Source organism: Mustela nigripes, chromosome 1 (assembly GCF_022355385.1).
Source record: "Mustela nigripes isolate SB6536 chromosome 1, MUSNIG.SB6536, whole genome shotgun sequence".
NCBI lineage: Eukaryota > Metazoa > Chordata > Mammalia > Carnivora > Mustelidae > Mustela > Mustela nigripes.
This window is the reverse complement of record NC_081557.1, coordinates 61691948-61714360: the sequence shown is the minus strand read 5'-3', so window position 1 is coordinate 61714360 and position 22413 is coordinate 61691948.

Here is a 22413-nt window from a genome sequence, read left to right as displayed (position 1 = left end):
TCCTGGCTCCATTATCTGGCTTTTACTTTTCCTTCCCATCTCCTAATAGTGTCACTCCACGCACCACTGGCTCTGGCCTGGTCCCACCCAGGCTCATTTGCTACCTTGCTTGCTACTTGCCAGGGCTGGAGAAGACTGAGCCCTCTGCAGAAGGGAAGGAGGCAGTAGAGAGCAAAGACTGAGGAGAGATGAGAGACAGGTATGACTGATGAACCAAGGTTCCGGAGGGATGACCAAGTGCTCAGGAGGAAGAACTCTCCTTGGGAAATAGGACAGATGCCCCTTTCTCTGAGATGTTTGGTCATATCCATGAGGAAGACAGTGACAACAGCAGAAGCAAGGCAGTTCCTGTCCCTTTAGTTGGAATAGCTTCTCCAGATTCCAGTCATGTGCCTTCATGTGAAAGGCAAAGCCTTGCCACACAGATATGGCACTTCACGTTACAGACCCAGCCCGGTCTAGCCCAGGGAAAACAGGAATGACCGCCGTGTGTTTGGTTCTGTAGTTTAAGGAAGAAATGATAAGCAGAAATGAAAATTCAACACCCAGAAGCCTTCCTCTTTGTCACCTCATTAGCTGAGGTGACGACTCCCAGAGACACAGAGAACACGCCAGGAATCCAAGACAGCTGCGTTCCTCCGCCAGGAGGAGCAGTCAACAGCCATGGAATCCCTGAACCCCGAGAAGCTGCTATCTCTGCCAGATGACTAATGAGGCATCCTGTGGCAAACGAGGAAGATGCAAGCATCGACAGTTTAATTCTTTAAGTCAAGGGCTTTTAAATAAGAATGCGTCATTGAGGGGGCAATAAAACTATCAGAATGTGGCTCTGGATTCTTTCCATCTTATTAGGCTTGAGGTCATTATCCAGGTAATTCAGGAAAAATAAGTCCCATTGCCTGAATTACTCCGATAATTACCTCACTGTTCCAATTCAGTCTGGTGGTCGAGGTCCCGCTGTAAATGTCTCACGGGCCTCAAATAGTCTGATAACTGAAAACAGGCTTGGTAATTTAGGAGTCAGGGTGAAGCTGTGAAAGGGCTGAGCTCACATAATTAGAAAATCCGGGTGTATGCAAGCTCTCCCGCATATGACCTGCTTACTCTGGGTTGGTGACTTCGATACTGAGTCTAAGGACATTTTCAGGATGATAAGCTATAAAAGCTAGCCAGTATACTGTATTTATTTTTTTTTAAGATTTCTATTTATTTGTCAGAGAGAGAGAGAGCGCCAGGCAGGGGGAGCGACAGGCAGAGGGAGAAGCAGGCTCCCCGCTGAGCAAGGAGCCCCATGCAGGACTCAATCCCAGACCCCTGGGATCATGACCTGAGCTGAAGGTAGAGTTTGATCAGCTGAGCCACTGAGACATCCTGCAATTATACTTTAAGCAATTATTAGTAATAGTACTTTAAAAAAAAAGATTTATTCATTTATTTTTAGCGAGAGAGAGAAAGAGAGAGAGAAAGCATCTCGAACAGACTCCCTACTGAGCGTGGAGGCTGAACTGGGGCTCAATCTCACAACCTTGAGATCATGAGTCAGATGCTCAACTGACTGAGCCTCCCAGGCACCTCAGTACTACTTTTTTGTTGGTGGTAGTATATTCTGGCATAACACTGAATAAAAAGTTATGTTTTATGCAATGGTAAGAGATTTCAGGGCAAAGCTTCTCACCATAGCTGCCTATTAGACTTACATGGGGAGCTTTTAAAAAGGAGATTTCCCAGCCTCCACCCCAGACCAGTTACTCTGGATCTCTGGGGTACGGTCCTCAACACAGGTATTTTTAAAGAACTCTCCAGATAATTTTTAAGGGCAGGACCATTGCAAGGTAGAGGAAGACTCAAAGATGGGAGGGAGATTTCTGTCACCTGAAGGTCATGTCCAGGGTTTAACATGTCTGATCATGAAGACTCAGAGTGTGACAGGTGTAGCTGTCTGGCTGTTCAGCCTACTCCCCAGAGTTTCAGGCAGAAGGGACCCAAACTGCCCTGATCCCTGGGTCTCAGAGGTGCTCACTGTGCCTGTCCGCTGACATCCACCACTCCTGTAGACAAAGTTTGCATGAGGGTCCAGTGGTACCCTTCGTCCACACCGAATTTGAGTAACCTAAGGACTTACCCCAAACCACTTAACTAGTTATTAAGAGAGAACTAGTTATTGACAAAGAGGGGCCGAAAGTACCATTTCCATTTCTCTTGAATTCCTTAAAGCTTCCCCTCCCAAGAACTAGGAGCAGGCGCATCCCCTCCTCATGGTGGCCAGGCTTCCTAAGGTGCCTCCGTGAGTCACACCCACACACATTACGAGCAACAGGACTGTAATAGCTAAAAGCCGAGACTTATCTGGGCAGCAAGTGTTCCCCGAGCCCAAAGCTGCCATCTGGTCGTAAGTAGTGGGAACTGGCCAGCTTTTCCTTCTGTGGCAGTTCAGCGGCTCTTCTGGCTTCAAAGCACCTGTTAGTAACCGTGCATTCAGCATGAAGCCACCTTCCCCGTGTGGTTTCAAATGCCTCCAGGTCAGAGCCTGAGGACAGAATTCCTGTGGTCTAGACGCCAGCACGGCTACCAGGACTTACAGATGGGGCTCTCCACTAAGTCTCTGGGGGGCACATGGCTTAGACATGATCAAGCAATCTCTTGGGAATGGTCGACAGCCTGAGAACAGAGCAAAGTATCTGTTTCTTCTGCGGAGCTCTAGGGAACCCAGGCTGCCTTCCCCGTGCACATGTGGCTCCTGCTGGAGTTTGATGACACGTACATTCAAAGGACATTTCTTTTGCCCCATGATAGAGCTTTCAAAGGATGAAGTGCTTGGATTTACAATGATTTCTCCAGGAGTATTTTCTTCTAGTTGTTGAAATATGGAAACCACCAAGTGCCTATGATCTATTACAAGACAATACAGGAATTGCACACCTTGTGGAGTGCTCTCCACACCCTGGAGAAAAACAAATAGTGGGTGTCCTTTTCCCCTTTAGAAAATAGACTAGTCTTTTACATTCTCTGTGACTGCAGAGAGCTCTGTTCTCTTTCAAAACCCTGCTCAAAGGTCAGCTCCTCGGGGCACCTGGGTGGCTCCATCGGTTGAGCATCTGACTCTTGATTTCAGCTCAGGTCAAGTCCTGAGTCAGGCTCCATGCTGGGTGTGGAGCCTGCTGGGGATTCTCTCTCTCTAACTGCCTCTGCCTCTCCCCACCCTCTCTATAAAACAAAAACAAAAACAAAAAGTCACTTCCTCCATAAAGTCTTTCAGGGTTTTTCTCAAGCATGCCTTCTCTGCCAGCTTGGTCTCTCTACTGACTCTTCATTCAGCTGCACTGTATGCATTCAGCTGCTTAGTGAATGTGCCTATGTCCTGCATGTTCCCACCTGCACTCGCAGGACCCTGGACTGTGGGCTCCTTGAAGACAGGGATTGATTATGTAGTTAGATGCCCATTAAATATTATGTGAGGAACTGAATTTGCTCCTAGTTCATGTTTTTTTTTTTTTTTTTGTTTGTTTGTTTGTTTGTTTGTTTTTGCAGTGGGTGTCAGGGATATTTGACTTTTCCAGGTGTTCCGTAAAGATGTGTCCCAAGTCCTCGCAAGGAATATTTCCTGAACCTTCTCATCTGTTTCTTCATATTGGGGCTATGAAATCTTCCTCCTGCATCAGCCCTGATTTTCCCAACTGTTTACCTGTCACTTTCCAGGGGTTTCTGATTTGGCGTTTCACCTCTTGGATAGCCTTGGCACATGTGTGTAGTTCACTCCCAACCGAGGTTGGCTCTGAACTTTGCTGCAATAACTCAGTCTCCACCTGTCATGTACCTTCCTCCAGATATTGCATCTGGAGTTTCCAGAATGATGATGTGAAAGAAGACAGGAGAGCCTAATGAGGATGAGCACAGATTTGGACTCGGTTACACCTGGACTTGCAATCCCTCTTGAATTTTACTATATGTCAGTCAGTCACTTACCCCTCTTATGTTCAATTCCTCCATCTGTGAAAAGCAGATAACAACTGTACCTATGTTTTTAGGTGGTTGATGATTAACAATCCCATCGTTTGAATACTTGCTCTCTGTCAGGCCTCAGGCAAAGGACTTTTGGTGGATTCTTTCATTTACTCCTCATAGCAGAGTTGTTGTGGGTTAAGTTCTTTGAGAAGCGTCTTCAAGCCTTCAGCCAGTCTTACGGGACCCTCTGAAGCTGGCTGGCCCTTCAGACTTGTTTTCAAATGTAGGAAGGGAGCTGGGGTGTCCTCCATTGCCCTGGTATTAGGAAGAGGTTGTCCCTCTCCAGAGGGAGTGTGACCTCGGATGAGGCAGCTCTTCCCAGCTGAGGGCAGTTATTCAAATGCACCCGTTTCACAGATAACACGTGAAATGCTTAGCACAATGCCCGCCAAAGAGGAAGCACTTGGTAAATGTTAGCTGCTCTCATTGTCATCATCACCATCATTATTCACTACCACATACCCCATACCTGCCATTTCACCAGCAAGAATAGAATAAATTGCTCTGCTTGTAGAAAAACCAATGAGCTTATTTACTGAATTCTTCTCTTAAAATAATTGATCTTTCTTTAGCAGCATAAAAAAAGCTAATGCTTATGCTAATGGAAAAGATTCTTAGGTATTAGACAGGGGTCCCCAGAGAAGTGGAGTGAATAAGGGGTGTGTATGTGGAGAAAGAGAATCGGTTCATGTGATTATGAAGGCTAATAAGCCCAAAATCGGAAGAGTGGGCCAGTGGGCAAGAGACCCAGTGAAGAGTCAGTTCAAGTCCAAAGGCCATCTGCTGGCCGCATTCCGTGTTCAGGGGAGGTCAGTTTTCATTCTATGAAGGCCTTCAACTGATTCAATCAGGCCCATCCACATTATGGAATACAATCTGCTTTACTCAGATTCCACGGATTTCAGTATCAATCTCGACACAGCAGTCCAACCAAGTTCACTTAACTATCACGGGAAGTGAATAGGAGTAATCAGCTAATTTATGGACTCAGAATTAGACAAAGAGTGTTTTATGGTGTGAAGAACATTATGCAGTGATAGTACCAGAATAGGTTTTTGGTCTCTGTTCCATTTTTTTTTTTTTTTAAATTTTGCCTATAAAGTACTTGGTGATGAAATAGGTAAGTCTGTAACAAACATTCGGGAGTCACTGGTAGTGAGGGAAATTTAATGCTGTTATATTGTACGTGGTAGGGTATGATACAGTGGGAGATTCAGTCTTGGAATACCTGTTTTGGGCCAGCCTTTCCTCTGGCACTGGAAATCCAGAGACAAAATATGTGTTCTACCTTCAAGAAACTATTTTCTAATTGGAACACAAACATCCCAATGAGTGCAATGAAATAAAATAACTGCCTTACTGGAGACATAGATTCAGTATACTGTGAATGGAGAAGAAGCACCTAAGTTTGTCTGGCAGAATAGGGAATGCTTTCCAGAGAAGGCAGATTCTGAGCTGAGTTTGAAAGATGCTAGTTGGAAGATTGCCAAGTTTGGGAGGAGCTCTCTGGGAGAGGTAGTATCATTTAAGGTCATGGAAGCATGAAAGACAGAAAACATGTTCAGTAACTTAGCACGTTCTGGGACGATCGAGTAAGGCATGGTGGTATAAACCATCATGGAGCTAGAGATGGAGCGGGTTTGGGACAGTGGCCTTACCTTGAAGGCACTATGTTATGCAAAGGAATATAGGGATTATTCTACTGATAATGGAGTTTCGAGCAGGAAAATGATGGGTATGATCAATTTTGAATGTAACAATATTCTGTGGGCAATGTGGAAGGTGAATGCAAGGTGTTGGGGACTAGAGACTAAGAGGTAAAAATCATCATAATCTGGGAGAGGGAGAGAGGGAGAGGACCTAGTCTCTACAATAGCACTGGTGCAGAAGGAAGACAGAGAACGGGATACATGCCAAGATTTTGGGGGGAAGATAAAGAAGCAATAAAACTAGATGATCTATATATTGGCTATGCCCATAAGAGAAAAGTGAATAATATGGGATGACTCTAGGGCTTCTGTCTTGGGAAATGAATATAGACACATACCAAAAAATTAAGGAATATAGGGTGAGAAGGCAAAGTAGAGAAGGGAGACCAAAAAAAAAAAAAATCTTAGTTTAATTTTGGTTACTAAATTTGAGGTGCCTAGGAAGCATCCATATGTTTACAATTTATAAATACGTGAAATTAAACAACACAGTCCTAAATAACTAACGATCGAAGAAGAAAAGCACAAGGGAAATTAGAAAGCACTTTGAGATAAGTGAAAATGAAAACACAACATACCAAAACTTGTGAGATACACTAGAGCAATGCTTAGAGGGAATCTATTTTTAAGAACGGATGATCTCACACCAACAGCCTAAACGTCATCTTGAAGAGTAAATTTAACAAAAGAGGTGGAAACTTGCACAATATTACAAATCATTGTTAAAAGAAATCTTAGAAGAGTTAAATACACAGAACTGGGTAAGGAGAAGAGTATACACACTTCATGGGCCATTCTGGTGGGCCAGAATAGGGACCTTTCTGATAGCCTGAAACAAACGCCTCCCACGGAGAGCTGGGCATTCCAGATAAGAGATGTTGTCCTTGACCTCAAGGAGCTCATAGTGCATTGCAGGAGATGGACTTGAATGCACATAACAGCAAAATGGACAAGGTTATGACAGAGGAGTAAATGAGATGCACTGTGAGAACTAGACATCTGCTCAGCACGCTGGCCTGAACAAACCTATGGATGGCCATCTTGGTTTCTGTGCAATTGCCATAGTGAGCCCAGGATACCACAAGGTGCCCTGGTCATTGAGGTGGCAAAAACAACCTGTTTGGCCAAGGCCTAGCTGTGCAGGCAGGGAAGAGAGCTTATACAATTCAATCTTACATTGGAACCTCTTAAGTTTACCCTGGGTAAACTTAGGGTGATAAGACTGAAGCATGTGTTCAAAATCCCACAAATCCTGAAAATCCTTCTATAGGCATCCCTGTTTTTCCCTTTTAACTGAAATCCTTAGAAATTAGGCTTTTAATTTTTATTGGAATCTTATGCATGGTACCCTAGCTAGGTTGCCTTATAATGGATCTTAAACTGCTTTGTTTTTTACTTCATCAAAATGCAGTAGTCTCGTGGACCACCCTTGCAAGCATTAATAGGTATAGGTGTCACCTGAGGGTTTTATTCAATTGGAAATTCTAATTAAGTAGGTCTGGGGTGGGGGCCTGAGAGTCTGAATTTCTTTCTTTCTTTCTTTTTAAAAGATTTTATTTATTTGACACAGAGAGTGATCACAAGCTGGCAGAGAGGCAGAGAGAGAGGGGGAAGCAGGCTCCCTGCAGAGCAGAGAACCCAATGTGGACCTCGATCCCAGGACCCTGAGATCATGACCCTAGCCAAAGGCAGAGGCTGAGCCACCCAGGTGCCTGAGAGTCTGCATTTCTAATAAGCTCCCAGCTGATGCCAGTTCTGGTGGTTCCTGGGCCACACTTTGGCTAGTAAGGCAAGACCACAGCTTTAATATTTTCACATTTACAAAGCACTCACATCCTACATCTTAGGATATTTGAAATAATCCTGTGAGGTAGGAAGAGTAGGAGTATTATTCCTCTTGTAACAGATAAGGAAACTGATGCACATGCTGGCTAGCCAGAGGACGCATGGAAGCATCCTGCCTAAAACTCAACCTTAGATAATCTGCTCCTTTGCAGCACGTATGGGACCCACTAAATCGACCATGATGTCTCTGGTGACAAGAACTGCACCCTGATTATCACTGTGTCCCCTATGGTGTTGGCACATGGCAAGCGCTTGATATTGACTCATTCCAAAATGTCCTTTTATATCCCGGTAGCCACTGTGCGATGTTTTGGCTGCTTTAGTTCAAATTTATTATTCTAATCCTTGCACTAAACCACTCAGACAGAATTATTACTTGCGTTGTGCACTGGGGGAACTGAGGCTCTGTGGAGTGACTTGCCAAAGTCTACCCAGGTAGAAATGAAAATAAAAATCTGCATCTGCCCTATGTTTTATTTTATTTTTAATTACACAGTCGTGCACACATCATACAGGGAAGAAGTGCTTCTCAACCAATTGCTTCCTTATTACCGATGCACCGGTTGTCAGAAATCTGTAGAAACTTGACCATGAGAATGATAGTTGATCTGCCCAAGATCGCTGAAGATGAAAAAGATTTTAATTTCTCATTTTCCTGCTATACATTGTCACAGCTGTTGCAACCTCTACCCACAGCTTTATGCAGAATGACAGAATAATTGATGAGGTTGGAGGTCTCCGTCTATAAAGAAATTAAGCTTGTTCTGGTGGTCCTGCTATGGTACACAGTTGCTTAAATTCTTAATCAGAGATTTAGTCAAGAAAGAGTGCAGAAAAAGTTAGTGGTCATGTCGGTGCTGCTGAGGATGGCCTGAACAGATGTTTGGAAAAGAATTTTATGCCGTGGACATGGCAGGCATTTGAGTTCTTACTTTGTGAAAGAGCCAGAGCTCCTTACAGAGGGTCTCTGATAGACATTAAGAGGCAAGCAGAGTTATTAAAAATGACATTCTCAAAAAAATAAATAAATAGAAAAGGTCTTGGTTTGGTCACCTAATTAGTGTGGCACTCTAAGTCATGACTATAAATCCTTTCACACCTAAAGGTGAGATCTAGATCCCCTCTCCTTGACACAAGGTGGCTTGTGAATACTTTGACCAACACCAGAAGCAAGGCTGTAGGACTTCTGAGGCAATGTCATAAAACATCATGCAGTTTGCATCTTATTTACCAGAACAATCATGCTTGGAGCCCTAAGCCACCATGTAAAAAGCCCAACTAGCTCAAGGCAGCCATGTTGTGAGGGATTCCAAGCCACATGAAGATGTGTGTGGGCTTTCTGGTTGAACTAGACCCTGAGACCATGACCTGAACCCACTGAACCAGCTTCTAGGAAGCCAGATATAGGCATGAAGAAGCCTCCAGATGACTTAATCCTCCAGCTCCTTGTGTCATCCTTTGCTATTTGCACCCCAGATAAGGCCTTAGATATTGTGGAGCAGGAATAAACTATGTCCTCCTAATTCACGAGGCATGGAATCCACAAGCATAATATGATGGTTTTTGTTTTATACCAGGAAACTGAGGATGGTTTGTTACACATTGATAAAGAACTACATCAACCAACGTGCCTTGCAGATGGACTGTGGGAACGTGACTGACCAACGGCCCCAGGGCTGCACTCTGACAGCCATCCCTGTGTTCACACTGAGTCCAAGCTTCTCACAAGCTCAATGGTGCCAGATTTAGCAAATAAAAATGCAGAGGAAAAAAAAAAAAGGTCCCCTGTATCAGGGACCTATTTATACTAAAAATAATTCATGGTTTATCTGAAATTCAAATTTAACTGGGTGTCCTATATTAGGCAGCCCTGTACAAGCCACTCCCAGCCTTGCTTACCTCTGGATCAATCATTTCTAGCCAGAGATACAGACTGTAAGAATGTGAAATTTCCTATGCAAATCACATAGTGGCAATTGCAGGGGAGGGAAATTATTCCCAAAAAGAAGAGAGACGGTTGTCTAGACAACATTATATATGTGAGGTCCACGATCGCTCCTGATCTACCTTGTAATGTCCACCAAACTTGCTGGTGTTACATAAAAATCCAGAATTCATTAACAGGCAACTGAATCAGTAGAATGGTGGGGAACTTAGTTTCTTGAGCTATATTATTTCCTTATAATCTTCACAACAGACCCTGTGAGGTAGTTAGTATTCCTTTAAAAAAAAAAAAGGTTTTGTTTATTTAAGAGAGAGTGAGAAAGAGTGACAGAGCACAAGCAGTGGGAGGGGCTGAGGGAGTGGGAGAAGCTCCCCGCTGAGCAGGTAGCCTGTCTCAGGTTCGATCCCCGGACCCTCAGATCATGACCTGAGCCGAAGGCAGATGCTTAACCCACTGAGCCACCCAGGTGCCCCATTGTTGTTACTCAATTGTGATAGATAAAAAAACTGAAGTGCAGGGTAATTGTCACTTATTCAAGGTCCCTCACTTAGTAACAGCCGGGAGCTAGGATCTGAAACCAGGTCTCTGTTTCCCCATGTCTTTCTACTACCCCCAACTGGCTGTTCAGTATGGAGTCAGTAATGGGATAATTGTATTTTCACTTTTACAACACATTGCTTTGCTGCGGTAGATGCATAACTCTAATTTTTATTCTCTTGTGTGAAAAACTGCTTTTTTTTTTACTCCACTGAAAAAATTTAATAAGACTTGAAAGAACTTACTCTGTGCTGTGCCACTGTCCGTAAGTGAATATGAATAAAACAAATATGAATAAAACAGGCCTCTGCAGGCAGAGGAGCTGAACCATCTAAGAATGTGCCACGAATGTTTACAGCAGCAATGTCCACAATAGCCAAACTACCCAAAGAACCTAGATGTCCATCAACAGATGAATGGATCAAGAAGATGTGGTATATATACACAATGGGATACTATGCAGCCATCAAAAGAAATGAAATCTTGCCATTTGCAATGATGTGGATGGAACTAGAGGGTATTATGCTGAGTGAAATAAGTCAATCAGAGAAAGACAATTATATGATCTGATATGAGGAATTTGAGAGGTAGGGTAGGAGGTTGTGGGGGGTAGGGAAGGAAAAAATGAAACAAGATGGGATCGGGAGGGAGACAAACCATAAAAGACTCTTAATCTCATGAAAAATACTGAGGGTTGTTGGGGGGTGGGGGTTGGGGATAGGGTGGCTGGGTTATGGACATTGGGGAGGGCATGTGCTATGGTGAGTGCTGTGAAATGTTTAAGACTGATGATTCATAGACCTGTACCCCTGGGGCAAATAATACATTATATGTTAATTAAAAAAAAAAAAAGAATGGAGGGGTGTGTGTGGAGAATAGACATGTTTATAAATAATATAAATGAGGGGATGTTAGAGTCAGGAACCTGCTGAGGGTGGGAGAGACATGAAATTCTCCATTGTTCCTAGTCGAACCACTCGATTTCCAAGAACTTGAAACAACTCAGAAAAAAATGGTATTTATATCTGGAAAATATTGTCTGGTTTTTACACAGGGCCCAGTAAATGAAGTATTGTTATACTCACTGAACATTTTCTAAGCCTTTACAAAAGAACAAATTACAATGACCCATTATGGAGAATTGATGCTACTATTTTGTTAGTTGTTTTACATAATTACCACGCTGAAGCACCCCCGGGTTCCTGCTGGGTAGAGGCAGCCCACGTTTTCTCTGAATGGAAGAAATAGATCCTGGAGGGTGGGCTTCCCCTGGAGGGGGTGCTGGAACTTGTGGGGCAGGAGAAGAGGACACTGTGCGGAAAAGGAGCTTCGGATATGTGCATAGAGAAGCTTTTGGGTCTCTGAATGAACACCAGTTTGCTCCTGCGCACGATCAGACTCGCGAAGGCCTGGGAGGGAACAACCCCCAAAGGGCTGAGAGCTGAGCCAAGGCTCCTGAGATCAGACAGTGCTCGGAAACGCTGTACATTCAACCAGCTCCAGTGAAGGGATCTCATGAAACTCAGGGAATTTGGCTGAGACATCAGGAAAGCCGTGCTTTCGGGATAAGGATCAGGTCCTGGGGTAAGGGCCATGCTGGAGCGATTAATAAAACGCAAAACCAAGTCTCACCAGGGTCAAGATATCAGCTGGAAACTGCCCGCTGAAATAAAACTGCAACTCTTCAGAGGGGCAGCAATGTAATCCAGACTGTCTACCACTGGCAGTTAGGTGAGGGTCCCCTGCAGCCCCAGATCTGCTGTGCAATGTCAGCCAAACTTTTCTGGCTCTCCGTAGAAGGATGACTTCTAAGTCCCTTCCCGTTCAGATTTCCAAAATTAAAGATCTCATCACAGCTGTCTTTCCTTGGTTCCAGCTGGCTATCCAGGTCACTCTTTAGGTTGCAGGTCTCAGAATCGGTATACCGGAAAAGGACCAGGACTGATGCAAACACCTCCTTCCAGGACTTGCCTCCTAAAGAGCAACTAACTACACGGTTGAGCAACAAGACAGATGCTGTCGACACAGGTGGGGTAATTTGGAAAAGACTTCTAGCTCAGGTTGTTTGTTTGCTTGTTTGTTTTCCCTTTGTTAAAAACAAAAAACAAAAAACAAAAAACCATCCTCTCTGCTTAGCCAAGGACGACATGATGAGGACTTGTCAGCGGGTCCCTGGAAGCTCGGCGCACCCGAGCGCGCCCTCTGCTGGTCAAATGGAGACATCTCATGCTCTGCTTGGTTGGAGGGGGAAGACGGATTCTTGAGGTGTCATATTTTTTAATCCCTTAAAAAAGGAGAAGGAGAAGAAGAAGAGAGTGGGGGGGGGAGAGGTAGGAGAGAGAAATGAGAGAGAGAGAGATCGAGCATCACAGAAAGCAAAGGAGCTGAATTTTATGAAGAATGGATGAGTTTGCCTCTCTCCTCTGACAATCTCTGGCTGGCTGGAGAACTCCAGGCGTCGGCTGAGACATTCACATGTCGCTGGTTCACTTTTTTTTTCATTCAGTGTTGGGGGGAAGAGTCCAGGGTCAGAATCGGAGGACATGAATTCCGTCCCTGCCCTGCTGCTTACTATTCAACTGACCTTAAACAAGTCAATTGACCTCGGTGAGCAACGTTCATTCGTTGAGTCAGTATGCAGTATTTATTGAAGACTTACTGTGCTCCAATCCCTGTATTAGACTTCAAGGGGAATACAGAAATAAAGGAGAGGTGGCCCTTGCCCTCAGGTTGCTCACTACTAGTGGGGGAAACAGGATTATTTCATAGCGGCCAATCTGGGAGGTGCTGCTGGAGCTCTCACCCCTTTGGTGCTCTGTTTTTTTTTAGCTGCAAGAGAAATATACAGAAAAACATGAGACAGGCTTTCAACCACTGAAATATTCCAGCTCAGTTTAGATCTAGGAGGCCATACAGGAGAAGAGGAGGCTTTTCTCCAGCTCCAGAAACCTGAAGAATGACTCCCAAAGCTCCTCAACTGTGAAATCAAAGAAGTGAGGATTGAGGACCAGGTTCCCAGCCATGAATTTGTTTATTCAGTACCACGTGGGCTTCCGCAGGCTGCGTTTGTGACTTCAGTTCCAAGGATGATGTGTGATCCATTGACATTTTCCATTTATTCCACGCATGGAAAATGGATTTGTAATCAGCTGTCCTCTTGGCCCAGTCCCATTTTTCCCACTGAACTTGAGAACACTTCGGCATCATGAGATGGGTAGGAGGAGGTCCTTGAGCTTCCGGCACTGTGCGTGGAGTCCTCAGTGGGATCCAAACCAGGAATCAGCTGCCTGAGAGAAGCCGCCCACAAATGGAGGAGTGTAAACCCATGAATCGATGGCCAGAGAGAGTCTGACCATCTCCTGAGCCTTGTACAACAGCTCACCGCCTTCTTCCTGCACTGCAGGAAAGAAAGGCTTTCTGGCAAAGAAAGGCTTTAAAGGCATTTTTGCAACGGCCCCCCGGCAGGGACTCATTCTGCCTCAAACTTCTGGAGTTAGCACTCCTGTCACTGCCCTCAGAGAACGCAGAGAGCCAGCTAGGATGGCCCCTTGTTCATCAGTTCTGCACATTCCCCGCATTGTCTCTAAACCACACAAGAACCCTAGGAGGTAAGTGCGGCCGTCATTCCTGCAGGTGGGCACTGAAGCTCAAAGAAGTTAAGTCTCTTGCCCGAGACATGATAAACCATACATTGGAAATCGAATCTCACACCCATCCGGCTTCGGCGCCTGTGAGCTCCTCACGGCATCACGGTGCCTCCTTAGAGCAGGAGGGCCAGTTCCAGGGCAAAAAATATCCACCAAGCTCCTGCTACGTCCCTTTTGCAGAAAGGGAATAATGTGCTGCCCATTTCCACCACCACGGAAGATGGTCACATCCTGCTCCTCGGGCTCTGTCGATAGGTTATCTTATGTGGCCTCGGGACTTCCCAGACTGAGCTGCGTTAGGGATCTTGAGATGGGGAAAATACCCTGAATTATCTGGGTGGGCCGAATCTGATCTCGAGAGTGCTTATAAGAGGGAGGCAGGAGTGTCACAGTGAAAGAAGTCCAATATGCAGAATCCGAGAGACCGAAAGCTGTTCCCTGCTGGCTTGAAGGTGAGAAGCAGGGTCGTAACGAGGCCATCCTCTAGGAGCTGGAAAAGGTAAGGGAACGGATTCTCCTCCAGAGTCTCCAGAAGGAATGCACCACTACTGACACCTTGTTTTAGCCTCTATGACCCATTTTGGGGTTCCTGATCCACAGAACTATAAGACGATAAATCTGAGTTCTGGAATTCACCAAGTGTGCCATGGTTTGTTACAGCAGCTGTATAAAATTAACACATTCTATAAAATATGAGAGCCTGCCGCAGGACAAGAGGGACCCTGAGGGTCACCGTGAGAGCTGGTGATCGGGGGAGGTGGCCCCAGAGAGACAGAGTCTTTGGCCAGAACTGGGGGCACCACACCTGCCAGGATTCTCGGGGACGGCTGCCTGGTACCTTCTCTGGGTTATGGCTCCAGCCCCGCGGCCACTGGGCTTTCAAAGCCTCCCCGTGTTCGCCTGGCTCCTTCCTGGGACCCTGCATCTCCCATCCAGGCCTGGGCCTGTGGTAACTGCCTGATTCCCAGCCCTGGCTCTGCCCCCCTGCCCCCCGCCCTCTTTCTACCTTTGCCAGGTCCTCGGTCAGGCCAGGAACCCCAGGCTTTGAAGAAAAGGAGTCCAGGGAAAATAATCCCCTTAATGGGCTGTGTGGTACATGTGAGGCCAGGACCACAGGCTCGAGGCCAAGGTTTTTCATGTCTCAGCCTTGGTGATCTCATCTGTGAAATGAGGGTAGGAACACATACCTCATGGAGCTGTCGGGGGCGGAAATCTAGATGATTTATGCAAAATACCCTCGGTACATGAGGCACCAAGTCAGTTCCCCCCCAAATGACAGCTACTCTCGTTACGATTATACATTTTAAACGTGAGTCATGGACGTGAGCTTGAGTGATCGCAGGTTGAATACCCACGTGGGTATTTGGAAAGCACGTGGCTCCTGTGTCAGGCATGGCCCTGCTATACGGAAGGATGATGGGAGCTTGCTTCAGCAGGCTCAATTGGATTTTAATTCAGGCTGAATTTGGATTTTAATTCTGCTCACAGCTGGTGGCTGTCTCTTCCTTCTTTTTCTGTTAATCGTGAGGAAGTCAAAATTTTAAAACTGCATGGGGTGGGGAATGCTGAAGTATTTGAAGTCTAGGAAGGGGTTTTGTGAAAAAGAAAACAGATCTGGGAAAATCTGGTGAGTGGAAAAGAGAGAGAAAAAGTACAGCGTTGTAAGCATTTTGAGTTGCCGTGAGACCTTAAATTCCTAAAATGAGGATTCTGCCATACAAGAAATATCTTGTGACCCGCAAATATTCTCACCTCCCCAGGTGTCCAACCGTGGCTCAGGTTAGCACCTGTGCATTTCCTGTATCCTGCTGGGTGCTATGAGGGTACTAGGATGTTTGGAGCCAACATTGTCTCCTCTAGAGATTCCTAATGTAGTGAGGGAAATGTTACAGGAAGAGAGAAGAGTTTAAAAAAAATTAAAACAGAACCCTATGACCCTGCAATTGCACTACTGGGTATTTACCCCAAAGATACAGATGTAGTGAAAAGAAGGGCCATCTCTACCCCAGTGTTCATAGCAGCAATGGTCACAATCACCAACCTGTGGAAAGAGCCGAGATGCCCTTCAACAAACGAATGGATAAAGAAGATGTGGTCCAGGGGTGCCTGGGTGGCTCAGTGGGTTAAAGCCTCTGCCTTTGGCTCAGGTCATGATCCCAGGGTCCTGGGATCGAGCCCAGCATCGGGCTCTCTGCTCAGCGGGGAGCCTGCTTCCTTCTCTTTCTCTGCCTGCCTCTCTGCCTACTTGTGATCTCTGTCTGTCAAATAAATAAATAAAATATTAAAAAAAAAAGAAGATGTGGACAATATAGATAATGGAATATTACTCAGCCATCAGAAAGGATGAACACCCAACGTTTGCATCAACATGGATGGGACTGGAGGAGATTATGCTGAGTGAAATAAGTCAAGCAGAGAGAGTCAAATATCATATGGTTTCACTTATTTGTGGAGCATAAGGAATAACAGAGGACACTGGGAGATGGAGAGAAGTGAGATGGGGGAAATTGGAGTGGGAGACGAACCATGAGAGGCGGTGGACTCTGAGAAATAAACTGAGGGTTTTGGAGGGGAGGAGGTGGGGGGATGGGTGAGCCTGGTGGTGGGTATTAAGGAGGGCACATGTTGCATGGAGCACTGGGTGTGGTGTGTAAACAATGAATCTTGGAATACTGAAAAAATAAAGTTAAAAAATAAAATAAAACAAAGAAACCATAAGGAAACAAAGAAAACAAAGAACTCATAAGGCAAATATTCTATTCTTGGCAACATTTATTGGGGGCTCACTGTACGGACTACCATTTATTGAACACCCACTATGTGCCAGGCCCTTATCTACAGAGATCTACCAAAGTCACACATCTGCCCACTGCCATGCCCCACAGTGAGTTAGTGATGGAGACAGGATTTGGACCTGGCGGTCTGATGGGAGTCTCTGCTCACACCACATGCCAGCCGCAAGGATTAAGTGTGAATAAAAGGAACAGGGAGGGTATGCTCTTGGAATTCAGGGAGGGAGAGACAGCTGTGACCTAAAAGGGTCAGTGAAGGATTCGTGGAGCACATGGTGTTAGCTAAACCGGGAGGGAGTTAGAATTTGGATAGTTGGAGAGGAGGGCAATGAGGAATATTCAGGAGATTTAACTGAGCAACTGCTGAATTCTAGACACCGGTCTAGGTATTTGAATAGAACCATGAGCAAAACAAAAATCTGGGATGCCTGGGTGGCTCAGTCGGTTAAGCAACTGCCCTTGGCTCAGGTCATGATCCCAGGGTCCTGGGATCGAGCCCCACATCAGGCTCCCTGCTCAGTGGAGAGCCGGCTTCTCCTGCTCCCTCTGCCTGCCCCTCTGCTTACTTGTGATCTCTTGTTCTCTCTTTGTCAAAAAATAAATAAAATCTTTAAAAAACAAAACAAAAACAAACAGACATCTGTCCTTGCCTCTGCGGAGCTTACATCTAGTGTGAGGAGAAAGACAAAATAGTAAAGTATAACAAGTAAGTTATATGGCATCATACAAGGTGATAAGTGCAACAGAAACAGGAAAGGTAGAGGAGTATATTCATTTTCTATGGCCATTGTAGCAAATTATCACAAACTTGGTGGCTTAAAATAACACACATTTATTCCCTCACAGTTTTGGAGGTCAGAAGTTGTGTATCAGTTTCAAGTTCCACTGGGCTGTAAGGTCAAGAAGTCAGTAGGGCTGGTTCCTTCTGGAGGTTCCGAGAGGAGAAATCATTTTCTTGCCTCTTTCTGCTTCTCTGGCTGCCTGAATTCCTTGGCCCCTTCCTCCCTCTTCAAAGCGCATCAGTCCAACACTTGCTTCTGTCATCAGAAACCTTCTCCTGATCTCCTACCTCCCTTCTTTTTTTTTGTTTGTTTTTTAAAGATTTTTATTTATTTATTTGACAGAGATCTCAAGTAGGCAGAGAGGCAGGCAGAGAGAGAGAGGAGGGAGAAGGCTCCCGCTGAGCAGAGAGCCCGAAGCGGGGCTCAATCCCAGGACCCTGGGATCATGACCTGAGCTGAAGGCAGAAGCTTTAACCCACTGAGCCACCCAAGCGCCCCAACCACCTCCTTTCTTTTTAAGAAAATTTATTTATTGGTAAGTGAGGAGGAGGGGCAAAGGGAGAGGGAGAAGCAGACTCCCTGCTGAGCAGGGAGCCTGTCTCAGGGCTTGATTCCAGGACCCTGAGATCATGACCTCAGCAGAAATCAAGAGTAAGGCGCTCAACCAACAGAGCCACCCAGGTGTCCATTTCCCTCCTCTTTCTTTATAGGGAGTCCTGCCATTAGATCAGCTCCCGCCAACGCTCTCCTCCTCCCCTCAGAGACCAGAATAATATCCCGACTTCCAACCCTTAACTTAATCACATCTGCAAAGTCCCTTTTGCCATATAAGCTCACACTCCCAGCTTCCAGGAATGAGGGTGTGGAGGGGCCAAGGGGCCCATTTTCCAACCTTCCCCAGGATAAGGGGAATTAAAAATGAAGGATGAATAGGGTTGGTCGGGATAGGTGTTTTAAGTTGGAATCTTGAGAAACAGAGCCCAACATAGGCATTTGGGTGTACAGGATGAATTCTAGGAGAATCCCATAAAGAAGGGAGCAAGACAGGACAGAAAGAAGGCAGCCAAGCAAGAATACGGTCCCATGATCTTGTCTGGCACGACCCACAGAGAGTGGCCTCTGGAGTGTAAACTCCACCACAGACCACAGATTTGTTCCCTCTTGAGGCTAGAGGCTGCCTCTATTATTTTTAACTTTTTCTTTGGAAATTCTTCCAAATTTACAGAAAAGTTGCCAGAGTAGCCCAGGGAACTCCCACATAAATTTCAGGTTAATCAATTTTAAACTTAGTCTACATTTAAGATTCTGTCTCTGCTTGTCTTTCTCTCTTGTGGACACACACATGCACGTGTGGATGTACTTTATTTTTCTGAGCTGTCTGAAGGCAGTGGCTACACTATGCCCCTACCCACCCTCCCGCCACACACTCAAGGTGTACTTCCCAAGATGATATGCACAGCGCAGTTCTCTTATGCATGAAACTTAACAGGTATATAATACTTGCTACAGTTTTTATTCCATTTCTATAATTGAGTCTACAGTTTAGACCCCAATGACATCGATTGTCCCAGTAACATCATTCATAGCATTTCTTTCCCTCTGGTTTAAGATCTAGTATCCTATCCAATTCTCTTCAGTGTCTTTTCCTAGAAGAGAATTCCTTGGTCTCTCTTTATCTGTCTTGATAGACACAATTTTCCAGTTATTTTACAGAAACTTTCTCAATTAGACTCTAATATTTCCTAAAGATTAGATTCGGATTATACCTCTGCAGCTGGATTAGACACGCTCCTTCCGGGTCTCCCACCTCAAGGCACACCGGGTCTGGCTCTCCCTCCCTGGTGAGGCTAATGTTGATGACCTGGTCACGATGCTGTCCGGCTTCTCCACCACGTGATTAGGATTCTTCCACTTTGCAACTGTTAGCTGAGGGAGGCGCATTGTGATCATGCAAGTATTTGGCATCTCATGAACCTTTCCCTCCTAGTTGGAAGCTACTGCTGATCTTGCTTGAACTCTACTATGATGTGTATAAAATAGTGATCCCCCCAACTCCACCCATCCTTCCACGTTTATCAATTAGCACTCAGTTCATACTATAAGATAGAGCTCTCCTTTCTCCCCTATTTATAAATTAACTGATTTGTTTATTATCTGTTGATTATCAGCATGAACTCACGGATTCTTCTTTCACGCAATGAATCATGTCTTTCTTGTCCTTAGTTCTTATGATCTTCAGAGTGTCCCAGATTTGAGGATCATGATGGATAAGGGCAGTAAGGCTTAGAACTTCTGTGTCCTTTGGGTCAGCCCCATTGGTTTTTTTTTGAGCCCATCCTTCCTTTATGGCCCAACAACGCGTCCCAGGTTATCCCATGCCTTCCCTCCCTCTGAAGTTTCTGCCTATATATTCAGGGCTTAGTTTTCAGCAGCAAGTTCAAGGAGATCTTCTAGAGATTTCTGGTGCTTTTTCTTATGATTTTTTTTTGGGGGGGGGAATCTATAAGGAGATACATGTATGCTTTATTTCTTCTTATTGCTTACACAAAGAGTAGCATACTATATAAACTCTTTTGCTCTTGGCTTTTTCACTTAACAATGTAGCATGGAAACGACACCCTATCGGCTCACAGAAAACTTCGACGGCTCTCTGTACATCCTCCAGCATTCTGGTATCTGCTTCACAATTCCAGCCTCCTCGGTTTCCACGGCCTCCATCCCCTCAACCCCACAAGATGGCCCCGGTCTGCTTGGGTGCCGCCATCAGGCACAGCGGTCCGGAGAGCACCTCTGGCTGAAAGCAGTGTGATCACGGAGCTCATCTCATCCTTTTCCCCTTACAGGAGTCACGTTCTTGTGTTGCCAATTACCCTGAAGGTCTTCAAATGACCGTTTGATACATTGTCTCCAGGTTTCCAGTCCCAGGGAGAAACTTTGCATACAGAACAGAATGACTTCCTTTTGCTCAACCAAATGGGGTTCCTTTCCTCCAAACAAATTCTTTTTGAACATAGATGGAACGCTGGAAACAAATGTCTAAAAACGTGCACATATTTTCTGACAACCTTAATATAACTCATGTCTTAAAGCCAGTGTTGGCTCCGACCTCTTATCCTTACTTGCCTTGTTCTTCCTGATCTGAATTTAACTGCCCAGTGTTCATGGCCCATGTCCCCATTTCCTGATGCCTGTCCGATTTTACCGTCCTATTTATTTTCATTTCTCTTTTAGCTCTGGTCACTGCCAGCTAAGCTTCTGAGGTCTCCTTGTCAGATTATGGGTTCTCCATACACAGGGAATCCTTATATAGCATTTTAAAAGTGTCTTGCATTTATTAACTCATTTCAACCTTATAACGGGCTCATGGAGACAAACAACAGCCTTTGCCCTCAACTTCTCCATGAGGAAATTGAGGCACGGGATAATTGGTAATTTGCCTACGATCACACAACCCAAAACTGGCAGAGCTGACATTTTAAACCCGGTCATTTCTCTCCAAAATTCATGGTCTCAACCCTCTCTTGTACTGTCTCAGCCTCATATACAGAGTGAGGCCCTGGGCTTTGGAGGGAGATGCTTTAAATCTTGTTGTCTAGCAGTTATATGACCTTAAGCAGATGACTTAGGCTCACTCTGCAAGCTTTAACTTCTGCATTTATAAATTAGAAATGATAATAGCATCTCACATGGAATATTGCAAAGACATTTAATTTATATCATATAATATATGCATTTTATATTTATATAATTATAGCATTATACAATGATTTATGTCTATTTCTATTACTAGCAGAATACTTGCCAACAGTGAACTCTTAATAAGGGAGAGTTATTATTATCACAGATTCCCAGATTAAATCTGACTCTTACTTAGTGGTTCTACAATGACTACCCCCTACAATTAAGCACACCCAAAGGCCCGGATTTAGGTATTGCTATATTTTATGCCAGCATCTATCTCATTGTCTGGCACAGAATGGACGCTCCATAAGTACTTGATGCATATATTAATGAACAGATGGATTGAGTGAGTGAGGGGGTGGCCAGACAGTAAGACTATGCAGCACCTTCTCATGGTGGATGTCCTTGGGGCTCTGGCTGGGGGCCTGCAGATGGGTGAAGCTCACCAGCTCTCAGAGGGCAGACGGGGGTGGGAGAGTGAGACTTCATTGTTTTTCACAGCAGAAGGGCTCACCCGAGCTCTTGTTTATTCTGTGGGCTTCAGTGTCCTCCAAGCAGTGACCACACAGTAGTCCCAGCCAGCGTTTGGGGTTGCTTTTCTCCCAGAGGACCACAAATGTGGTGGACATTTGCTAGCTTCAGTTCCAGACACTCTTCAAAGTTGCAAGGAAAATGCTAGCTGTTTTTATTCCAAGAACTTTCTGAGTCCCTATCATGGTACTTGGTGGCCATTTCTCAAACATACATTGACTGCTTCTTGCTTTTCACTGCACTCAGAGCTGCTAGAGGTATGAGTTGACATCTCTGGGTTCAAACACGATTCTGTCATCACTTGCCTGTGTGAACTTGGGTGAGTTACTTAGGTGCTCCGAGCCTCTGTCCCCTCATCTGTGAAATGGGGATTGTGTAGATTAAGTGATATGTGTTGATGTGCTTAGCAGGATGCCTGGCCGTATGAGTCAGGGATCTCCAGAGAAACAGAGCCAATAGGATGTCTATAAATATACAGATAGAGAGAGAGGTGTCATAATCTGCCATTCGCAAGTTGGAGGCCCAGGGCAGCTGGTAGTATAGTTCTCATACAAACCGAAGCCCCAGAACCACAGGTGCTGAGGTCTGAGGGCAGGACAAGATGAATGTTGCAGTTCAAGCAGGGATCAAACTCATCCTTTCTCCCCCTCAACAGATGGGACAATGCCTGCCCACACTGGTGAGGGAGATCTTCCTTACGCAGTTTACCAAATTCGAATGCGAATCTCTTCTAGAGACACCCTCACAGACCCACCAGAAACAGTGTGTTACTAGCTATCTGGGCATCCCTCAGCCCGGTCAAGTTGACACATAAAATTGACCATCACAGTGGCCATCGGTGAGGTTGAAGGTTAGGTGCTTTATGTCCCACTCCTTTAAGCAGAGTGAGATCATTGTGTCCTTACAAAGGATGCTACCTAAGACAACCTGTCCTACCCCTTG